This window comes from Bos indicus, chromosome 11, assembly GCF_029378745.1.
Source record: "Bos indicus isolate NIAB-ARS_2022 breed Sahiwal x Tharparkar chromosome 11, NIAB-ARS_B.indTharparkar_mat_pri_1.0, whole genome shotgun sequence".
In the NCBI taxonomy this organism is placed as follows: Eukaryota; Metazoa; Chordata; class Mammalia; order Artiodactyla; family Bovidae; genus Bos; species Bos indicus.
In genome coordinates this window covers 6,781,604-6,806,188 of record NC_091770.1, presented here as the reverse complement: position 1 = coordinate 6,806,188, position 24,585 = coordinate 6,781,604, and the positions used below count along the sequence as shown (strand labels likewise).

The 24,585-nt window shown below is 44.7% G+C and overlaps 1 protein-coding gene and 1 non-coding gene across 6 annotated transcripts in view; one reads left to right on the top strand and one right to left on the bottom strand.

Moving 5' to 3' along the window:
- Positions 1-24,585, bottom strand: part of IL1R1 (interleukin 1 receptor type 1) — a 138,635-nt gene that overhangs the window by 69,587 nt on the left and 44,463 nt on the right. For 3 of the 5 annotated variants that reach the window (XM_070798373.1, XM_070798376.1, XM_019969438.2), the window contains exon 1: positions 19,354-19,829. The exons of the other annotated variants lie outside the window; for them this stretch is intronic. The gene's annotated coding sequence lies outside the window, so the exon portion shown is untranslated. Of the gene's footprint in view, positions 1-19,353; positions 19,830-24,585 lie in introns of those variants that run through there. 5 annotated transcript variants of the gene reach the window in all.
- On the top strand, positions 17,990-18,075 carry LOC139186008 (small nucleolar RNA SNORD86). Its single transcript, XR_011569585.1, has one exon. It is a non-coding gene; the product is annotated as a small nucleolar RNA SNORD86 (small nucleolar RNA).

Sequence of the window (24,585 nt, the reverse complement as noted above, 5' to 3'; positions counted from 1 at the left end):
CATTCATAACACATACACCAAACATCATGCAACAGATACCTACATACTCACACAATATACACAGGCATAACACACACAAAAGATACAACACAACACACACTCAAACAATACACCCTCACACAAAACACACAGAAAACAGCCACGCAACACACCGTATACACATAAAACACATACTTACACAACATATACAAAATAGTCACAGCGTACAATACACACACAACACAGTCACATACTCATACAACATACACAAAAATACACACAGCAAACACAACCCCTCCCCACCCCACACACACAACATACACACTCACACAACACACACATCCAAGTCTCCATGCTAAAATGTTTTCATGTTAAATCCTCCGGACAGAGATGCAGGTGGACAAGGCCAACCAAGCAGGTGAAGGTGAATGAAACGAAAACCCGGAAACCTGGGGGCAGGGGTGTCCCAACTGAGCCACCTCAGGACTAGGCTTCGGGTCCCGAGTTCCCACAGGAGCCCCCACAGGGGGCCTATGAATGGTTTATGACCATGAGAGTGGTTTACAGCCAAGATTTCTGGGTCTGCTCTCGTTATGTAATTTCTGCTAAGATGTTCCAGATTCTGTCCATGCCAAGGCCAAGAGGGTGTCTTTCGACACCTGGCACTTCGGGGAAGTTACAATCACATTGTGCAACTGTGTCATTGGGTCTCCTTTCCAGAAGTTAGTCTGACGCAGTGATTTAAAACATTAACCCGCCAACTGCACACAATTTATTTTCCGATTTTCAGCAGATCAAAGTAAGTGCAATATTTGTTTTTCTCTTATGTTGCCTATCCTTTAATCTGCTGAAACTTAGAAAATATTTTTTTCTGCTATTGCCAGTTTATTGTTTTAAATTTCTCTACATCAGACTAGCTTCTAGAAAGAAACCTCAGTGACATATATCAATGCATATACGTGGAATCTAGAAAAATGATACAGATGAACCTATCTGCAGGGTGGAAATGGAGACGTAGAGAACAGACTTTGGCCACAGCTGGGGGATGAACTGGGAGAGGAGCATTGACAAGTACATACCACCATGTGTGAAATAGATGGCTATTTGTGTGTTTCACACCATGTGTGAAATAGTGCTGTGTTGCACAGGGAGCTTAGCCTGGTGCTCTGTGATGACCTAGAGGGGTGGGATGCTTGGGGGTGGGGGACTGGGAGGGAGGTCCAAGAGGGAAGGCATATATGTGTACAGCTGATTCACTTCATTGCATGGCAGAAACCAATGCAACATTGAAAAGCAACTATACCCCAATTTAAAAAAAAAAAAAAAAGAAGTACCACACAAAAAAAGAAAGTGCAATTTGGTTTCCATAGTAAATATCCCAGCTTGGCATGACAGCACAAAGTGATTGAGAGGCTTCTGTGGTTAAAGGCATATCTTTGAAGTGCCATAAGGAGCTTATGTTTTAACTAGATATACTTGAATTATTGAAAGAAAGTTCTAACTGCAGCACCAAATTACAGCTTTTACCATTACCTTCTTATAAACATTTCCTTGGTACTGAGCTGTATACTTACTAGGAGCAATTTTAAAAGAATTGTGTCTGTATTTCTTTTCATGATATTAATACTTCCCAAACACATCCTTTGCCATGACTGTGAAGAAAAACTCCCAGGAGGTAACAGTTTTAGCCCCTTTTCAAGGTCTCAATAAATGAGAGTAATTCTTGAAACTCAAGTGCTCAGGATGTTTTCTGCTCAGCTGTGCCACCTGCCCCAACACATAGCAGTGTCTCTGAGAAACCCACATCACACATCCCCAAGGGGCCATGCAGACCTGGAAAGACATATCCACAAGCAACAAGCTGCTTCACGTCCTTTGTGGAACACAGCAAGATTCACCTAAAGAAATAAAGAGGCAAGGAACACATGAGAAGAATATTAGGATGGAGACTGGAAGACGGCTTTATCAGTGCGGAAGTGACTGAAGTAAGACAGTGGCAACTGTTTAAAGATCTGAGATATCGGAGGTAACCAACAGTAGCATATGCAAGCATCCTGTTGCAATGTCAACAGGGGAACGAAGCCACAAATATGCGTGGTGGGGATGCCATAAACACTTCACACTGGAGGCTCAAGGTGCCTCCAGCTCTACTCTTTCCAACAGGGCTATGTCAGCCTCAGTTTCCCATCAGTCACGTGGGGATAACAGGGCCCACCTGGCCAGGATGGTGGACATACAAGTAAACTGCTTACTGCTGCAGCTGGCACATAGTAGGTGCTTTGTGCAGTTATTTTTGGTCCCAAAAGACAAGTGGGGAAGGTGTTATGATTTCAAGCATAGAGTAAAGATGCCTTTCCAGTCCAAAACTGGACATGTGGTTTGATGAGAAAACAGGAAGATATGGGAAACATTGCCCAAATATTTAAATATTTCAATATTTTATCTTCTGACTTTGTTACATAGCTATGATTCATATGCAAATAAGCCTTCCCTTTATAAAGTAATTTTTTCCCTTCCTCCTTTGTGATCAGATTCTTTCAAACTAGGTCAAACACCTATTGCCATGGGATTATGAATTATACTATATACATATATGTATATGGATTATACATGAGAACAGTAAGAAGCAAAACTGATCAACTCTAGATATGCAAATTTATCTAGAAATATGTCAGCCTTGTAATATAGAAAACACTAGGAACAAACATAGAAAGTCAGCTACTGTGATTTCACCCCTTTCTTCTGCTAAGAGAAAAAGTGGACCCAAGAGTTTTCAGGATGATTGTGTGTGGGGCTGGCGGGGGCGGGGGAGGGAGGAATTCTCCAAAGTCTCGAACATGATGCAAATAAATATTCTTAAATTGAAATATGATTGACATCCTATGTTAGTTTCAGATGTACAACAAAATGACTGAATATTTGTATATATTACAAAATGATCACAAGCCTAGTGAATAACCATTGCTACCCACAGCTACAAATTTCTTTTCCTGTGATAAGATCTAATCTCTTAGCAATTTTCAAACATGCAGTATTCTTAACTATGGTCATTATGCTGTATGTGACATCCCAGAATTTGTTTATTTTATAACTGGAACTCTACATTTTGACCCCTTCACCCATTTTTATCCTCCCCACCCCCTGCCCCTGGTAACGACCAATCCATTCTACCTCCGAGATGATTTAAAATCGGACTTAGACAAAGTTATCTCAATTATAGAGAAATCACTCCCTCTCTTTCTTCCCCTTTTAGACAGAATCACTAGCAACATTTTCTTATGAATAAAATTCTCAAAATACATTGATGAACTTCTAGAGGCAATAAAATTAATCGAGAACCATCATTGGCAGAAGGATGTTGGCCATTTGTGCCAAAACCTGACTGACTTTTCAATGTGATTATTGTATTGTGAAAAGAATTTTAAACAAGCAGTTACCATATTTACGTAAGAGTCAACATGGCCAAAACTGAAATAAATACTGTGCAAACCATCAAACCTCTTAATGACCAGAGAATCTTTTTATTTTCAGTTTCACTGTTACTATTTGAGACAAGAGTACATGTGTGGGAAGCTCTTCAATTTCTCCCTCAGGAGGAGGACTGGGGAAGAAAAAAGTAGAGAAAAGGAAAGATGGATAAGGCAGGGATAAGGAGAAGTCTGACCCACCCTGATGCAAAACCCACCCACCTTGTGGCTGCAAAACGGACATGCACAACCTAAAGGGGCTTTTTTCTCATTTTGTCAAATGAGATGTTTATACCGAGACTTCTCTTCTAGAGCATCCAGATTAGCTGGATAAATAATGCTAGGCAAGCCCCGACTTGCCTGTTGCTCGGTCTTGGCAGTCAAACCCCACCCCCACAGGGTGCCCCACTCCTCTGGATAAAGCCGAGAACCCTTGCTCTTGTTCCAGACCTGCCCTGCCTCCCTCAACTCCATCTTTCTGACAAAGTTCCCTGTTGCCTGGATGCTTCCAGGCTGAGGTCAAATCGCATACCAGTCTCCTTGCCAGTTTTACCATTTCTCCCTCATTCCTTCTACCCAGAATGTCATCCTTCGTCTTCCTCCAGCTCAAGACTCCCTCCTCCTCCTCCTCCTCCTTTTTCTCCTCCTCTTCCTCCTCCTCCCAGGCCCATCGTCTATATTGTATGCCCCTTTCAGAGGGCATTCTAGGGTAGTTCCCACCCCTCCAGCCAGGGGAAGCCAGGGTGACCATCTCCACCTCCTCTGAGCCCTTGGCTTCCCTTCTGCCTCCCTGTAGCACCAGCACCCCAGATTCTGTATGGCTGAGTTCTTCTCTCCCTGATACTCATCAGGTGCTTAAAGGTAAGCTCTCCCCTGACTGGCCATAGCTGGAGCAGAGCAGATGTTTACATCTTTGCCCGATGAATGAAAGCACTCCATTCACACTGCTTATACCCACAGTCCCTTAGAAAATTCAAACCACATGGACAGGACAGAGAGCCCGTGATCATGTCCGGGGATAAGCTTTCTGGGAAATGGACCTAAATTCCCCCAGCAGAGGGATTTAGCAATCACTCAGGACAACTCTTGTGCTAGCCAGCTTCTTGTTGACTTGGGCAATTTACAGAAATTACGGCTGTCTATTTCCCGGGTCAGTGGTTCTCAGCCTGCATTAGACCAGCTACCCCCAGAGAGTATTTTTTTAAAAAATAACTCTTCCCAGGCTGTGTCTCAGTCTTATTCCATCAGAACCTCTCGGGGTGGGGCTGCTGCTGCTGCTGCTGCTGCTGCTAAGTCGCTTCAGTCATGTCCAACTCTGTGCGATCCCATAGATGGCAGCCCACCAGGCTCCCCCGTCCCTAGGATTTTCCAGGCAAGAATGCTGGAGTGGGTTGTCATTTCCTTCTCCAATGCATGAAAGTGAAAAGTGAAAGTGAAATCGCTCAGTCATGCCTGACTCTTAGCGACCCCATGGACTGCAGCCCACCAGGCTCCTCCGTCCATGGGATTTTCCAGGCAAGAGTACTGGAGTGGGGTGCCATTGCCTTCTCTGGGGGTGGGGCTGAGGCACCGATATTTCTTAAGGCTCCCAGGTGATTCCAACAGGAAATCAAGACGGACAAACACTGACCTACATCATAGAGGGTGATGTTTCTTCTATCTGTATGTAGCTGAGTGGGTCCCCTAATGCAGCCACACCATTTTCTACACTGACTGGGCAGACAGGGTCCAGGCAGAGGAAGAGAGTCCAGCTCCAGGGACTTATTCACACCCAGAAGTTTTCCCTAGAACAACAGTTTATGATCCAGATATCAGTTCCAGACTAAAGGAAGTGTCTGTCTCCACCACCCCTCCTCCACCCCACCCCAGCATTTTTCACTTTCCTATGAACCTAGTTTCTATCCACCATGTCCCCATTACCTAAATTTCTTCAGTATTATAACGGGGGGTGGGGGGGCGGGGAGCGGAATCTTAAAACTCTGATCTTGCAGTTAAGTAAATCTCAGAATTTGAGGTTGATGAGAAATATTTAAGCCTGGTGAGTGATGTGGGGTGCGATTTCCCACATCATTACAAGAGCAAAAATGTAACCTCTCCTCCCTATGAGTCAGCTCAGTAACCCACTGTGTTCATCTAGAGAAGCGCTTAAACCTTGAGAGAAATGTATTCAAAAGAGGTTGTCACGGCAAGTATCACATAAGATTTTTTTAAATCAACAAGTCAAATAGATACCCATTCCATCACCTCTGACAAGAATCATACATTTTCTCTCCAGGAAGGAAATGCTGTCATTTTTTGTACATCATTTTACAGTTTATTACGTTGCTTGTTTTCCAGCTTAATCAAAATACGATTTACGTATTACATTTGTGTAAGTTTAGGACTGTACAATGTGTTGATACATTTTAATACTGACAAATATCACCACCATACTGTCAGCTAATACCTCCCCTCATCATATAATTACCACTTCTTTTTTTTTTGTAGGTGGGAACCTTCAAAATTTACTCTCTTAGCAATTTTTAAGTATACAATACATTAGCCAGAATCTGCATGCTGTCCATTTGTTGGTGGTCAGTGGCTAAGTCGTTTCTAACTCTCTGAGACCCCATGGACTGCAGCATGCCGTGCTTCCCTGTCCTCCACTGTTTTCCAGAGTTTGCTCATCTTATCCTTTGTCACCCCCTTCTCCTCCTGCCTGCAATCCTTCCCAACATCACGGTCTTTTCCAATGCTGCATATTGGATCCCCAAATGTGTTTCTTTTTTAAAGATTTTTTTTTTTTTTTTGATGTGGAGCCCTTTTTAAGAGTCTTTACTGAATTTGTTACAATATTACTTCTGTTTCATGTTTTGGTATTTTGGCCCCAAGGCATGTGGGATCTTAGCTTCCCAACTGGAGATCAAACCCACACCCCCTGCATTGGAAGGCAAAATCTTAACCACTGGGCCACCAGGGACATTCCCCAGACTTATTCATCTTATAACTAGAAGTTTGTACCTTTTGACCAACATCTCCACAGTTTCCTTACTCCCCAGCCCCTGGCAGTACCACTCTACTGTTTCTCTGAGTTTAGCCTTTTTGGATTCCACATGCAAGTGATATCATACAGTATTTGTCTTTCTGTCTGGCTTATCTCATTTAGCTTAACGTCCTCAAGCTATGTTCTTGCCAAAGACAGGATTTCCTTTCTCATGGCTGAATAATATTGTATGTCCAGTATATACCACACCTTCTTTATCCATTCATCTACTGACAAACAAATAGTTTCCATGTCATGGCTATTATGAATAATGCTGCAATGGACATGGGAACATAGGTATCCCTTTGAGATATCAGTTTCATTTCCTTTGGATATATACCCAGAAGTGGAATTGCTGGATCATATGCTAGTTCAATTTTTAACTTTTTGAGGAATCTCCATACTGTTTTCCAAAGTGGATGCACCCATTTACCTTCCAACCAACAGTGCACAAGTGTTCCTTTTTCTCTACATACTCATTAACATTTGTCCTCTATCATCTTATCGGTGTACAGATTATTCATTAACAGAGAGATGGTATGATCTGTGAAACCAGGTTTCTCTCACCTATTTCAGGCAGGGGATGTTTAAACCTTCCAGAGAAATATCTATTGAGTTCCTACTATGGTTGAACTTTTACTTTATTGCATGTATGGTATTGATTTCAGCTTAAAAATTATCAGCAGGTCATTTCAGAGGCTAGAAAATAACCCTGCACATAATGCCTTTTTAAAACTCTCATCAGAAATGGTAGACGGGAGCCTTAATTATATTTCTCATGTGAACAAACTCTGACAGCTTCAGCACTTCTACAAATAGGAGTTCAAATACATTGCAAAAAGAGCCGCTCACTGACTAGAACTTAGCCTCTTGGAGTCTCATCATCATGTCAGCACAATGAAGCGTGAAGCTCAACTGGGAGCCCGGCTGAGGATGCTGCCGTTCATCTGCCATCATCAGGAGGTGGCAGCGCCTGTCCCTGCCGGTCCTGAGCCCCATCTCCCTTTGGACACATTGATAATAGTAAAGCCTGTGTACAGAGCACAGGAGATGTCTGTAAAGCACCCAGATGTTGCCAGGAGCGGCAGGATGATGGCTGATCCTGGCTCATTCAGGAGCTGGAGGCTCTGTTGGCCCCTCCAGGACAGGATGACAAAAAATCAGCCCAGAGCAAAGAGATCAAAGGGCCAGCGAGTGAGAGCCAGGTAATAAAAGGTCTGAGAAAAGTTGTCCCAGATTTCCCGTCAAGTCTGCCCTCTCACTAAGTCCAGGAATGAAATGAGGGAAACCACAACAAACTTTGGAGTCATATTCATGGTTGTGGAATGTGTTGGCTCTGTGACCACGGTGGAATATGTTGTTGGCATAACTGACAGAGTGAAAAGACAGCCTTCGGAATGGGAGAAAATAATAGCAAGAAGCAACTGACAAACAACTAATCTCAAAAATATACAAGCAACTCCTGCAGCTCAACTCCAGAAAAATAAACGACCCATCACAAAATGTGCCAAAGGACTAAATAGATATTTCTTCAAAGACATACAGATGGCTAACAAACACATGAAAAGATGCTCAACATCACTCATTATCAGAGAAATGCAAATCAAAACCACAATGAGGGACCATTTCACGCCAGTCAGAATGGCTGCGATCCAAAAGTCTACAAGCAGTAAATGCTAGAGAGGGTGTGGAGAAAAGGGAACCCTCTTACACTGTTGGTGGGAATGCAAACTAGTACAGCCACTATGGAGAACAGTGTGGAGATTCCTTAAAAAACTGGAAATAAAACTGCCTTATGACCCAGCAATCCCACTGCTGGGCATACACACCAAGGAAACCAGAAGGGAAAGAGACACATGTACCCCAATGTCCATCGCAGCACTGTTTATAATACCAGGACATGGAAGCAACCTAGATGTCCATCAGCAGACAAATGGATAAGAAAGCTATGGTACATATACACAATGGAGTATTACTCAGCCATTAAAAAGAATACATTTGAATCAGGTCTAATGAGGTGGATGAAACTGGAGCCTATTATACAGAGTGAAGTAAGCCAGAAAGAAAAACACCAATACAGTATACTAACGCATATATATGGAATTTAGAAAGATGGTAACTATAACCCTGTATGCGAGACAGCAAAAGAGACACAGATGTATAGAACAGTTTTTTGGACTCTGTGGGAGAGGGAGAGGGTGGGACGATTTGGGGGAATGGCACTGAAACATGTATAATATCATATAAGAAATGAATCGCCAGTCCAGGTTCAACACAGGATGCTTGGGGCTGGTCCACTGGGATGACCCAGAGGGATGATACGGGGACGGAGGTGGGAGGGGGTGTTCAGGATGGGGAATATGTGTACGCCCGTGGCGGATTCATGTTGATGTGTGGCAGAACCAACACAATAATGTAAAGTAAAAAAAAATAAAGTAGTGAAGTGATAAAAATAATAATAATAAATAAAAATTTTAAAAAAATAATAAAGGCAATCTGAAAGGAAAAAAAAAAAGCTGGTCATATCATTGACATAGACAGATTGAACACAGCTATCAGAAAAAGCCTAAAAGTCTATGAATCCTAAAATAGTGATTTCAATTATAATTAGTACAGATGCAGTTCCAGTTTTATAAATGTTTCTGGACTTGTCCTTTGTACTTGTCCTTTTGACTGCCACCATCTTTTACCTGGTGGCTCAGATGGTAAAGAATCTGCCTACAATGTGGGAGACCTGAGTTCTATCCCTGGGTCAGAAAGATCCCCTGGAGAAGGAAATGGCAACCCACTCCAGTATTCTTGCCTGGAGAATTCCATGGACAGAGGAGCCTGACAGGCTACAGTCCATGGGTTGCAAAGAGTCAGATACAATTGAGTGACTATTTAATGCTTTATTACTAGACAGTCCCAGCCTCTGCCCCATGTTGTGTTCGTTTGGGCCACTCTGTTTGGGTCAAGCACCTGGAATTCACCTGCAGAGTCCCTTCTCCTCGGTAACAAACCCTGGACCAGGAGGCAAAGCTCCCTGAGATATTAACTGATCTCCCAGCTGTCTGACTTCCTGCCCAGGTAGTCCTATCTCCATGGAAACCTGCATCCCTGAACACATCTTCTTGATCAGCAGTTCCTAAATCCTTCATTCCAGACTCATCACCTACACACACACACACACTAATTGCCACTCTGCTCTGGCCACAAATGACCAGTGTGCCCTAGGGAGGACCCCGAGAGCCCACCCAAAAACACCTGACCTCAGTTCCTTGTGTTTCTTCACAAGATGGATGCATCTCTGAGCTTCAAGCCCTACCATCAGGCATTTGAGGGTGTGGTCCAGCCCTTCTGCAGGGTCCTGCCAACACTCCAGACTCAGAAACGGAGCAACCCCATAATAATGCAACCAAAGAGGCCAGAGTGAAAGAGCACGCAGGCTACAGAGAGAGAGCCCTCCTCCAGTGATGAGGCTGAGGGATTTTGATCTGTTTGGGCACCCAGGGAGCTCAGTGTTAGGGGCCAGTCCCAGCTCCATCCTTGGTCTACCCCATGACCTTGAGGAAAGAGGCCTTTCTTCACCTCTAAAGATAGAAGGAACACATTACCTGCCTCTCCCCAGAAGGACGGAAGGGAAGCTCAAGCCCCTGCAAGCAGCTCCCACAGTGCTCTGCAAGGCCTCCCGTCTCATCTGGAGCCAGAGCGGCTGGGCCCCTTCCCCGCCCCCTCCTGCCTTCCTTCTGGCGTTGACATTTGATTCTGTCTTGAGGCTGCACTAGAAGCGACCGCTCACCATCCTCCTCTCTGGGTTTCCCCGTCCTCCTCCTCCTAACCCTAGAAGCACTGAGCACAAGGCTCAGCCTGGACTGAAAGTTCAAGAACCATTTCTTAAAACCCTTGGCTAATTTAGTAAAAGCTGAGATGCCAAGCAAGTCCCTGGTGCACGAGTTTCGTTCCAGGGAGGGTAGGGGGTGCTTCTGTGGAATGTCTGTGCCTCCAGGTTCAGGCAGAGCACCTGTTGCTTGTCACACGCCCAGGAATTCAGGGCTGGGCGAGAGAATGCCGTGTCCTGGGTGCCAGCCTGCCACTGTCTTTCATAAATACAACAACATCCCCCAGCACTTGCACAGAGGGACTGGATCTGCCTAATGTCACACAGGTGAACACTTGTGGTCTGGGAGGTAAGCCTGTACACACGCAGGCATCATCTCCCCAGGCTGTGACTGGCAAGTTCAGAATGAAATCCAGGCTCTGCATCATGGCCCCACCACTGTCTACACCACCGTGATCTGGCCCCTGCCTCCATCTCTAAGCTCCCTCCCACTCACTCAGCCCCCACATACTGAGCTTCCTCTCCTCTCCAAGGGGCTCAAATCCCACTGCCCCTCTGCCTCAGACCTCACCCCTCCTCACAAGGACTCCCCATTACCAGGTGACTCACACCCAGCCCTTCGCCACTGTCTCAGCAGCCATCTGTGTCTTTCACGATGTTTATCACACCCTCAACTCAGGCTACTGCCCAGCCCCTCCATGTGATCCTCGAAGGCTGCAATCAGATTGCTCTGCCCTACCGTGGTGCCCCATGGGTGGACACCCACAAGGCTTAAAAAACAACTGCTGTGATCACAGCTGGTTTTAAAACGATCTCAATGCCACTACACACATATTAGAATGACCAGTGGCAACTTGCTCCAGCATTCTTGCCTGGGAAATCCCATGGACAGAGGAGCCTGGTGGGCTACAGTCCATGGAGTCACAAAAGGGTCAGACGCAACCTATCAGCTAAACAACAGAGCGACCAAAATCCACAACACTGACAGCAGATCCCGTCAGGGATGTGAAGCAACAGAAATTCTCAACACAGCTGGTGAGAAGGCAAAAAGGTGCCAGCACTTTGGAAGACAGTCTGACAGTTTCTTATAAAACTAAACACACTCTTACTGTAGGATCCTACAGTCACTCTCCTTGATGTTTACCCAAAGGGGCTGAAAACTTACATCCACACAAATACCTGCACATGGACGTTTAATAGATGCTTTATTAATAATTGTCAAACTTGATAGCAGCCAAGATACCATTCAGGGGGTGAATGGATAAATTAAGTGTGGTCCATTTAGACGATGGAATGCTATTCAGTGCTGAAGAGAAATGAGCTCTCAAGCTATGAAGAGACATGAAGAAATCGTCAATGCAAAATCCTAAGTGAGAGAAGTCAACCTGAAAAGGCTACATAACATTTACAATCTGAAGAGGCAAAAGCGTGAAAACAGTGTTGGTCACTCAGTCGTGTCTGACTCTTTGTGACTCAGGAGCTTTGACTCATCAGTCTCCTCCCCTCTTGAAATTCACCAGACAAGAAAACTGGAGTGGGTTGCCACGGCCTTTTCCAGGAGATCTGCCCGACCCAGGAATCAAACCCGGGTCTCCTGCATTGCAGGCAGGTTCTTTACCTTCTGAGCAACTGTGGAAGCCCAAAACTAAGGAGGCAGTAACAAGTTAAGGGGTTGCCAGGGGTTGGAAGGAGAGATGAACAGGTAAAGCACAGTGAAATGCCCTGTGTGTTACTATAATGATGGGCACATGTCATCCTACATTTGTCTAAACACAGAATATACAACACCAAGAGTGAATCTTAAGGCAGACTATCTGGACTTTGGGTGATAATGACGTGTTAGTGTAGGTTCATCAGTTGTAAGGAATGAACCACTCTGGGAAGGGGGCATGTGGACAACGGAGCAGGTTATACACATGTGGGGCAAGGGTTATATGGGAAATCTCTTTACCTTCCCCTCAATTTTGCTGTGAACTTAAAAGTGCTCTCAAAAAATAAAGTCTAGGGACTTCCCTGGCAGTCTAGTGGTTAAGACTTCACCTTCCAAGGCAGGGTGTATGAGTTTGATCCCTGGCCAGGGAGTTAAGATCCCTTATGCCTTGTGGCCAAAAACCCAAAAGGTAAAACAGAAGCAACATTGTAACAAATTCAATAAAGACTTTAAAAATGGTCCACATTAAAAAAAAAATCTTTAAAAAAATAAAGTCTAAAAATCCTGTTATGTAAGATATGAAAAATTTAAAAACACTGAGTTAACTGCTTCCCCCATAAGATCACCAAAGCTAAATAATACAAAGAACAACAAAAACAGCCCCCAGTTTGCTAGTATACCTATTTTGGTAGGCACATGAGGAAATACTCTCTCAAACATTCCTGGCAGGGGTGTTAATTGTTACAACCTGTTGTAACAGGTGAGAAATCTTGAAATATACATCAAATCACAAACCCACTCAGCCTTTGACCTGGCAGTTCCACTTCTAGGAATTCAGCCAACAAATACTCTTGCTAGCACTTCTGCAAAATGACACAGGCAGGGCTATTTCTTATTCATTGCAACATCGGTTGTAATAGCATAAGACTGCAAACAACTTGAGTCAGCAAAAGGTTAAAAGGAAGCCTTTTTGATGCAGATTTAGAACCAAGTACAGAAGAGCGTGGGCTTCCCTGGTGGCTCAGTGGAAAAGAATCCGCCTGCCAATGCAAGAGACCTGGGTCAGGATGATCCCCTGGAGGAGGGCATGGCAACCCACTCCGGTATTCTTTCCCGGAGAATCTCATAGACAAATGAGACTGGTGGGCTATATAGTCCATAGGATTGAAAAGAGTCAGACATGATTGAAGCAACTTAGCATGCACCCACGCACAGAAGAGTGTATGTGCTTAGTGTGTGATGGTTAGTTTTCTGTGTCAACTGAAACGGGCCATGGGATGCCCAGATAGCTGGTGTGTCTGTGAGGGTGTTTCTGAAAGAGATTAGCACCTGAATTGGTGAACGGAGTAAAGCAAATAGCCCCCTTTCCAGTGTGGGTGGGCTTCCTCCAATCCCTTGGGGACCTAAATAGAGCAAAAAGGCAGAGGAAGATTGAATTAACTCTGCCTGAAAACTTGATCAAGGACGTCCATCTTCTCCTGCACTTGGCAATTCTGATTCTTAAGCCTTCGGACTGGACAGGAGTCTACACCATTGCTCTCTGGCCTTCTAACTATACCATCTGCTTTCCTGGGTCTACAGCTTATAGAGCACAGCTCCCAGGACTTCTCAAGCCTCCATAATGGCATGAGCTAATCCATACCTTGTTATAAGAATCTTCCTGGCTGGGGGAAAGGGATAGTTAGACAGCTTGAGATGGATGTGTACACACTGCTGTATTTAAAATCGATAACCAACAAGGACCTACTGTACTGCACAGGGAACTCTGCTCCGTGCTACGTGGCAGACTGGATGGGAGGGGAGTTTCGGGGAGAATGGATACATGTATATGTATGGCTAAATCCCTTGGCTGTTCACTTGAAACTATCACAAAATAGTTAGTCAGCTATTAGTTGGTCAGTCAAGTCGCGTCTGACTCTTTTGCAACTCCATGGACTGTAGGCCACCAAACTCCATGGGTTTTCCTAGGCGAAGATGCTGGAGTGGGTTGCCATTTCCTTCTCCAGGGTATCTTCCCAACCCAGAGAAGGAACCCACATCTCCTGCATTGTCAGGAGGATTCCTTACCACTGAGCCACCGGGGAAGCCCATTAATAACCCATATTCAAATATAAAATAAAAAGTTAAAAAAAAAGACTCTTCCTAGATAGATATAGACAGACAGGTATATAACCAACAGGAGACTGAAACAGCTATTTCAATACCTATATATTAATACATCTACATGCATATCAATCCCCCATTGGTTCTCCAAAGAGAGAACAGATCCAGTGAGAAAGAGGTGGAAGAGACTAGTAACAGTCACCTATTGATGAGAAAGACTTGGCTGAATAACCTTTTTAAAGCCTTTTAAATTGTGTGCTATTTGTTCAAAAGCACATGAACCGTGTGTTTTTATTCATCATCCCTCAAGTCCAGCAGCCCGTGAACTCTAGAGTGAGGCTGTGTGTGAACCCCAGGCGTGCATTAACTGATGTGACTTCAGGCAAATCACATCTCTGTGCTTCCATTTCTTAATCTGCAAAGTAAGATGATAATAAGGACTCCCTCATACACAGGGCACTCAGAACCGGGGGTCCCACATTAAGGAAGTGCTCTAATGGTTATTTGCCATGATTATTACTTATCCACTGTAAGTGTCAAACCGTTGCTGAACGTGTACTTGACCCTGATTTTAACAGCTGACCACTGAGGTCAGAGTGAAATCCTGTACCCCCTATAAAGCCTTCCATACTTGTGGCAAGCCCATGGGACTTGCACTCACTAAAGCCGCCATCTCCATTCTCCTGGTTCTACCCCTGGTTGGAATGCATCCGCTTCACATCCATTCAGAGCTTTAAAGTTGTACTAAGTAGAAACAGAAACCAACCCACACTAAACTAAACAAATAAAACAGTCAATGCACCCCAGGAAAAAAGCTCCGCTTTTGAATCTTCCGTAATTCCTCTTGGGGGGGGGGGGTGGGGGGGGTGATAATCATTTCCCTGGAGAGTTGGGTTAAAATGTTTCTAGCTTACTTCCGCGGATTCATTCAAAAAATGTTTATGCCCCACCTCAAAGGGTGTCAGACCCCAAACCAGGACCTGGAAAGAAAGGAACACATAAAACCAGGCTCTGCCTTTGAAAAGTTCTGACTGGGGATCAGAGCAGAGCAAGTGGATGGTGACCATGCAATGTGAGAAGACTAGCATACAACCCCATACACAAATAAGCAAGCAATAAAATAAATCCATCTTCAATGTCCCTGTGCTACTGAATCTAAGAACAAAGAAATATGTTGAAATTTAGAACTGTTAAGTTTAGAACTATTTCGACAACATCATCAAAATTTCAGCACGCAGCTCTCTGAAAACTAGACACTTTATAAGGTGAGGCTATATATAAACTTCATATTAATAACAACAGTAATAATACCATTCGGTATTTTCACTTTTTTTCTATTTAAAGAACATTCCTCTAGCCTTTCCCTTTATGTCCCCAGTTCAATCACGTGGTGGGGTGGACAGCCAGTCCTTATCTCTAAATTTAATAGATAAAAAGGAGATAAAAGATTGAGTTTGCTCTGGGTTGTTCAAATGGTAAAAAGTCAGCAAAAGCATTCAACTCCCCCACACACTCAGTGAGCTTACTAAGAGATATCAAATGAGGTCAAAGACCACAGAAATTAGGTTGGCAAAAGCTACTCTGAGTGAGGATTGCTTTGATGATGACTAACCAAAAAAAGATACAAAGCTGAACCCAAAGGGGCAGAATAGGAAGCCAGAGGTTTCACAAAAAGTTGTCCTTAAAGCAAATTAAGACAACAGAAGACTCCTTTCCAGTTATCAGATTAGAATACTTCAAAAAAAAAAAAAAAGGTGAAAAACCCAATGCTGGTGAAAGTGTGAGAAAAAAGTGTTCATACAGTGCTGGAGGGAGTGTACATGACTAGCACTTTCCTAGATTAATTGAGTAACAGAATGGAGAGCTTTAAATATGCTGATGCCCTGGACCTCTGGGAATTATTCCAAGGAAAGAATAAGGAAGAGATGCATAGGATCCCATGCTCGTAGGGATTAACATCGTAGGATGTTAATAATAGAAAAGAAAAAACTCAAATACACCAACATGATTTAATAACTCATCTATGTCATGTGATTAAAAAGCTTTTGTAGGAAGAAGTTCATTAGCAGGACAAGACCCTCACAACATACTGCTGAAAGGCAAGAGCAGGTGATAAAACAGCATGGACAGGCCAAGCATGGTTTTTCCAAAATGTAAATGTGTTTTGAGAAAACCACACCCACCCAAACACTAACAGTATTTATCTCACAATGTTAGGTTTTTATGTTCTACCTTTTTAATTCATCTCTATATATTCTTTTTCAATTGTCCTTTTGACCATGAGCATGTGTTGTCTGTATGTTTTTAAAGACGAGACTTAAGAAGTGGATCTTAGCCACTCCATGATCTTGCCTGAGAGTTTCATTCCTCAGCAACTTCACAGTGCCCCAAAAGGTTTGTGTGTTAAAGAATAAAAGCTGAATAATAAAGAATAATAAAAAATAAAAACTGTTGAGTAGAGACAGTCCATAGGCTTCTTTCAAAATTCCTCACAGCTTGTCAACAGATGAATAGATAAAGAAGATGTGGCGTATATATGGGTACACACAGAATAGAATTCTACTTAGCCATTAAAAGAATGAAATAATGCCATCTGTGGCCAAGTGGATGGATCTAGAGATCATACTAAGTGAAGTCAGAGAAAGACAAATACCATTTGATATCGCTGATGTGGAATATAAAAATTATACAAGTGAACTTCTTCATGGAACAAGAGAGACTCACTTACATAGAAAACAAACTTATGGTTACCAAAGGGAAAAGAGGGGAAGGATGAATTGGGAATCTGGGATTAACATATACATACTAGTATATATAAAATAACCACCAAGGACCTACTGTATAGCACTGAGAACTCTACTCAATACTCTGTAATGACCTATATGAGAAAAAAAAATCTGAAAGAGCAGCTTTATATACAATTGATTCACTTTACTGTAAACCTGAAATTAACACAGCATTGTCAATCAGCTATACACTAATAAAAATTTTTTTTAATAAAAAAATAAAATGTACTAATATCTAAGTTAACATTTAGGTTTAAAAAATGTGAAAAGTATTAAAAGTATAATAATATAAAGTAAATTAGAAAAAATATTGAAGAAACTCTAAAAAAGTACATTTTCAAATAAAGAAAATTCATCACTGCGATCAGGAAGATCAAATGATCAAAATCAAATCAGAAATGTCCCCAGTCCTTCCAAACAGCACATCTCCTCTTTCCCCAGCAACCCGCCCACCTCCAGTGGAACACAGACTTCCCCCACCCCCAGCACACACAGGGTGGCCCCCAGGCACCTGTAGGTGGACACAGTGATTCACCAGACCACCAGTCACTCACTGCACCTTGTCAGCTGTCCTTTCCACCGTCTAGCCCTTCATATGCTCACAGCCACCATGGAAAGTCACATTTGGCAAAAGAGCAAGAGGGAGATTTAAATTGAATTGAAAGGTTAACCTCATTTTGTTTTCTTCTTTCCTTAAACTGCTTGAATTCTGACTGACCCAACAACACTATTAGAGAGTATATGGAGGTCAAGGGTGTCCAATAAGGCTTCCCTGATAGCTCAGTTGGTAAAGAATCGACCTGCAATGCAGAAGACCCCAGTTCAATTCCTGGGTTGAGAAGATCCCCTGGAGAAGGGATACGCTACCCACTCCAGTATTCTTGGGCTTCCCTTGCGGCTCACCTGGTAAAGAATCCACCTATAATGCAGGAGACCTGGGTTCAATCCCTGGGTTGGGAAGATCTGGAGAAGGGAAAGGCTACCCACGCCAGTATTCTGGCCTAGAGATTTCCATGGATCCACAGTCCACGGGATCGCAAACAATCGGACATGACTGAGCAACTCTCACTCAATAAGACAATATGGACCATCCCCTGAGAGCCTACAGTCTCCTTACAACTTCAGGTGTAATATTTTCAACGCCTCTGAAAAAGCTTGCTCAATACAGTTGCTGTCTGACCAGGACTCCCTGACCTACGCAGGCCTCTGCTCTGGAGGTGATGGCCAGTCCTGGTATCTGAGTGATTTCCTGGGCCCAGCAAACGGACTCAGTTTCCAGAGCCCAATAAAAATAAAAACCAATAAATAGCAACAATAACAAAAACCACACGCAAGTTTTCAAGATTCCATTGTAAGTCTTTGTGGAAGGAAGCATGCACAAGTCTTGATGATACAATATATTATAATCTTAAATGCAATCAGTCATGTCATTTTATAGTAATGCAATGCCCTCAGCCAAACAAGGGCTGAGATGATGCCACTCTAGAGTCGTAGAAGCATAAAGGAAAGTCATAAAGTAAGTCTTGATTCTGCCATCAGCTACAGCATTCTAAAAGGACTTTACAGGGACTTCTCTTGTGGTTGAGTGTTAAGGTTTCACCTTCCCATGCAGGAGGCGTGTGTTCCATCCCTGGTCAGGGAGCTAGGATCCTGCATGCTTTCCAGGGGAAAAGCCAAAGCATTAAACAGAATCAATATTGTAACAAATTTAAAAAACAATTTTTTTTAAAAAAAAGGGCATTACAATATCCTTCACTTAAACCTCATGATGTATATGACTGTGTGTGTTAGTCACTTAGTTATGTTCGACTCTTTGCGACCCCATGGACTGTAGCCCACCAGGCTCCTCTGTCCATGGAATTCCCCAGGCAAAAATACTGGAGTGGGTTGCCGTTTCCTTCTCCAGGAGATCTTCCCAACCCAGGGATGGAACCCAGGTCTCCTGCATTACAAGCAGACTCTTTACCATCTAAGCCACCAGAGAAGCCTTTGCTGGCTAAGAGGAAGTATATAGTCATATATCTCCCACATATTTCTTAATCTTCCATAGAATAAAACATATGTAATCATAGATGGGGCTTCCCAGGCGGCTCAGTGGTAAAGAACCTGCCTGCTAATGCAGGAGATGCAGCCTTGATCCCCAGGTCAGCAAGATTCCCTGGAGAAGGAAATAGGAACCCATTCCTGTATTCTTGCCTGGGAAACCCATGGACAGAGGAGCCTGGCGGGCTACAATCTGCGGGGTTGCAAAGAGTCGGACGCATCTGAGCGACTATAACAACAGCAGCAATCACAGGTGATCTATTAGTAGGGCTCACAGGCACACTCAGGGTTTTAAATATGCCTACAGAGCCACATAACACTAAGAAATCCTTCACATCTTGTTTTAAAAAACAGCACAATGCTGTCAGTTTTATCAGACTCCATTCCTCCTTCCTAAATACTTCAGCGTATAAGTAAACAAAGGGAAAAGGAGGGGGGGGGGATGCAGAAACAAAAGCTAACGTGCAAATCCATCATCTTACCCACTCCTTTCCTCGCGACTGGAGGCTGCGGGAACCGCTGGCTCCACCAGAGGCGGTAACTCAGGCTCAGCCCGCAGCGTTTCTTTTCCCACCTGTGAAGCCCGCTGAACTGACGGTGGTTATTAAAAACAAGAGTGCATCTCGAAAATCAGCCCTGAATGGGGTTGCTGATGGCGGTTTTCTTTTTCTAGAGAGCTCCAGGGCTGCTCAGCACACAGGAGGGCGAGGCCTCACAGCAAGACCCAGCTGTGCAGAGGCCGGGCGAAAGGAGAAAGTGGGCTCCAATGACGCCTGTTAGGGCTTTAATCCTCAGCTGTGACACATGGAGGGAGCTATGAACAGGAAACTCAGAGCTGGGCCGCCAGCCAGAAACATTCAGAAAACGTGCCAAGCCCTTTCGAAATACCACACTCTCCACTGAACACTCACTGCTAACAGTTCACAGGCTGTCTCTCTTCTCAAGTGACGGAGCCATAGACCCGGGCCATCCAGTCTGTCAGAGTTCCCGTCATCAGAGTCTGAACCAGTCAAAGCCAGGCCTGGATCTCCCACCTCCTCCCTCTTCTCCTCCAGATCCTCCTCCTAACGACATCCACAGATGTGAGCTCCCAGCGATACCGAAGGACCCTTCCTTCAAGCTTGTGTATGTTTCAGATGGAGGATCTCTTCCTAATGCACCCACTGCCTCTGCCACATGCCCTGGGGACCCTGCAGGGATCTCTTGAAGCATCCAGGAGGGGAGGAGACCCACTGGTCATCCCTGGACTCAGGGGGATTAGGGGAGATGGGGTCCCAGCCCGAGCCTCTGGCTCCCACTTGGAGCCGCTTGATCCCATCCATGAGAGAGGGGGCTGCCGAACCCCTCCTCTGACTATCTCTCAGGGGCTCCCCTGCACCCCACACCTGGATTCATGTTCTCAACACAACCCAGGTCCCACCTATCAGAGCCCTACTCATAGTCTGAAACACAAGGGCCAAACTGGCCAAAGCTTATATTCTGGTACCCAAGGCCCACCCCCAGCAGGCTCTGCACACTTCTCCACCTTGTCCCCACTGCCCTTCAAAAGAATTCTCTGTGCCCACTCAGATGGGCCACCACTGACTCCAGAAGACAATGTTCAGGGACTTCCCTGGTGGTCCAATGGTTAAATACTTTGCCTCCCAATGCAGGAGTGTGGGTTTGATCCCTGGTTAGGGAACTAAGACCCCACATGCCTTGCGGCCAAAAAACCAACACATAAACAACAGAAGCAATATTGTAACAAATTAAATAAAGACTGTAAAAATGGTCCACATTAAAAAAAAATCTCTTAAAAAAAGGCAACATTCAAATGGCATGGGTTCTGCAGCTACCCTCCTGACCCAACTCCCCTTCTCCTCTTGAATGTGATGCCCTTTCAGACACAACACTCCCCCCTCCTCCTTGACCCCCTCTCCCCACATTTCCGGTCTTCACCAAGGTTCATGTAGGAGTACCCCCTTCCACATCTTGGGTGATGCCCAATGCTCTAAACCCATGGTTCCACTCCCTAAAAATAACAGAGACGCCAAGAGTGGGCACTTACCGTGCATCAGGTGCATTTCTAGGAACTTTTGATTCTTTCAGCCCATTTTACAGATCAGGCAACTGAGGCACAGAAAACGCAAACGCTTTCCCTGAGATCCCTCAGCCAGGTAGGGTGGAGCCTGGGTGGAGTCCAATCTGGCCTCACTCTTTCTTTCCAGGCACCTGTGCTGTTTATTTGGGAACAGGGAGTATGTACTCAGAGAGGGTGCAATTTCCTCACCCTTCTCGATAGCCGTTCCAGAAGGGCTTCCCAGAATACTTTCCCAGGCTAGGTAATTACAAGTAGCTGTGATTAATTGGTAGTTTAATGAGCTTTAATTGAGAGACCAAATGGTCCACCTGAACTTCAGTGGACTGGGCTTTCAACATTAGGAAATAAACAGAATAGTCTTGAGGTTAAGGCAACATGCTTGTAGTCCAGGGGTCCCTAACCTCTGGGATCTACTGCCTGATGATCTGAGGTGGAGCTGATGTAAGAATAACAGAAATAGAGTGCACAAAAAGTGTAACATGCTTGAACCTTCCTAAACCATCCCCTACAACCCACAGTTGGTGGAAAAATTGTCTTCCACAAAAGCAGTTCCTACCCTGGTGCCAAAAAGGTTGGGGACCACTCCTGCAGAAGTTTCACTGACATTTTTAACCTATCTTAATGGGTGCATCCAGGCCCTGGACATCTGGTGCATGAACGGACTGCTAAAGACATAACCTCACTCAAAGAGCTGAGATGCCCTGATGAGAAGAGCCGACTCATTGGAAACGACCCTAAGGCTGGGAAAGATTGAGGGCAGGAGGAGAAGCGGACAACAGGGGACGAGATGGTTGGATAGCACCATTGACTCAATGAACATGAATCTGAGCAAACTCTGAGAGACAGTGGAGGAAAGGCAACTGTGGGGTGGCATAGAGTCAGGCACAACTAAACGACTGAACAGCAACAACCTTCAAAGGTCTAGGGTGAGGAGGGGCAGGGAGAAGTCCCCACCCTTCCTCCAACGTGGAGTAGCTGAGGTTTCAGGGACCTGATCAACCCCCAGCTCCAGAGGCAGCCCTACTGATGATCTGAGTCATTAGATCTTCAGAAATACTCTAGTACCTTCTAGGCTGCTGGCCAGGTCCTATAAATGCTGGAGGTGAATGACATTTCACTGAAGAGATGTTTCTGGCTCCCACTAGGGGCAAGACCCTCCCTATGCTCTTTGGTAGAACAACAGCAACAAAATCAGGAAGACCCAGCTTTTGTCCCTAAGAAACTTACTACCCGGCTGATGGGGAGGCCGTGGATGAGACACTAACAGGCTTAACCCACTGTAGGTATTGATATTTGCCTCCCAAAACAGGAGTTTGTTTTCCCAATTTTTCCCTAATCAGTTCATCTTTATTCAACACTTAGTGGAGAGGAAAGATTTTTGTTTCCAGGACGTTTCTGATCCTCTTTTCCACTCCAGACAACATCTCCCTTCCTCCTGCTCACTTCTCAGCAAGGAGACACACACACACATGCACACACACATACACACTCCCGACTGGGTTTTGTAAGTTGCTTAGTCCCCCCTGCCCCACAGAGTTCAGGGGGAAAAATTAGTCATACCGGGCAATAACAATCCAATACCAGAAGTTTACGGAAAATCCCCAAACTCCAGGATCCTTTATAAAGGCTGGAGCTCAGAACTCACTGAGCAAAACCTGGAGCATTTACCATGAAAACTCTCGAAGACATCACTAGGATACAATTTTATCAGCAACATGGCCTTTGCAGAACTCTGGAGCGCCGTATTTCTACTTCATAGGTCAGAAATAACTCATATCTTCCCCCCGAATACTTCTACGGAAAAGTTTACACGTTCAGAATGAATCTGCATTTAAGAATACCTGGAATGTGGCTATAATCCATGTGCTTCACGTGTTTCCTTAATCCATGTGTCGTCCACATGTTCCCTATATATCAAAATTGATGAGAATGGAGAATGCAGAAAAGCATGGGAATGTGCATGTGCACGCATACACACGTGTGTGTGCCTGTGCAAGCATGTCCAGACCTGGAATCTGACCTCACCTCTCCTGCCATGTACTACGGGTCCTTAAGAAAGGATGGGAACCCTGTTTTACTAGGTTCAGCAATTTTGTAGTTAATTTGGTAATTAAACAGACACCTCCCTGGGCCCCAGGAGACCTGGTAAAAGGGCCTGCTTTAACTTCATGGGGGACTTAAGATGGCTCAGATGGTAAAGAATCTCCCCACAGTGCAGGAGACCTACGTTCAGTCCCTGGATAGGAAAGATCCCCTGGAGGAGAAAATGGCAACCCACTCCAGGATTCTTGCCTGGCGAATTCCACAGACAGAGGAGTCTGGCGGGCTACAGTCCATGGGGTCATAACAACTGAGCGACTGACACTTTTAATTTCACGAAGGTGGCTTTGAGGAGTCAATTTCACTTCCCTGGACTTCAGTTTCTACCTCTGGGAAAAAATACAGCGTAATCTAAATCCATGCTACACAAAGTGTGGCCACCAGCCAGGGCGGGCATCGTCAGGAAATATGCTAGAAATGCAGATTCGCAGGCCCTGCCTCAGAACAACTGACTCAGAATTAGCATTTTAATAAGATTCCCACGTGATTTGCGGGTGCACGGTAAAGTTTGGGCAGCACCGGTCCAAACGTTCTCTGAAGTGCCTTCCAGAGCCACATTTTGTTAGTTTAACCTCTGTCCCTTTCAGCTAGAGCATCAACATGCCATGGCCAACGGCTGCCCATGACCTTTGTGGTCAGGCCCTGGGAGGATCTGGTCAGAAGCCTGCAGGCTGACTTCACTCCCATTCCAGGCAATGACACACAAAAAGTCAGATCATCTCCATGACTGTCCCAGACCGCTAAGTCACACTCTGTCTTCCAGCTTCCTACCAAGCCTCTTAGGAAAAGGCCACCCCTTAGTACTTCCTACCTCCAGACAGCTCCCACAGCCATCACTGGGTCTCAGGGGTTGTGCAAGCAAAGATTAGTGAACAGGAAAAATGCCAGATGGATTATTACAGTGACTGTCTTCAGCACTTAATGGAGCCATGATAACTAAGACGAAGAATAAGCCAAGCCTCAGGAAGCTCACCAAATCTCCTGTTTGATGGGGCTATGATGAGGCGATTAGGCAAAGTGTGAATGTGTATATTAGTCACTCAATCTTGTCCAACTTTTTGAGAGCCCATGAACTGTAGCCCACAGGGCTCCTCTGTCCATGGGTTTCTCCAGGCAAGAATACTGAAATGGGTTGCCATTTCCTGGTCCAGGGGATCTTCCCCATCCAGGGATCCAACCTGGGTCTCCTGCATTGCAAGCAGATTCTTTATGTCTGAGCTACCAGGGAAGCTCCATTAAGCAGAATACTGCAAATTTAATGAAGCAGGACTTCATGAAAGCATTTCAAATCTCTTTCTTTTGAGCAAGATGAAGAATGCAGTTAGCAGAGTTGAATTCTTTCCTCAACACCCACACTTCATGACACATGGGTTAATTTGAAGAGGGGTCACCAATGGAAAACCTCGGGCACTGCATTTGGTTCTTCCCATGAAAGCGGCTGCCAGGCTGGGTGTGGTCACCCTCCAGCTGTAATAAGTCAAGAGAGGAGACAGGGTGGATGGAAGGAATACATTTCCTCCACACACCCACAAAA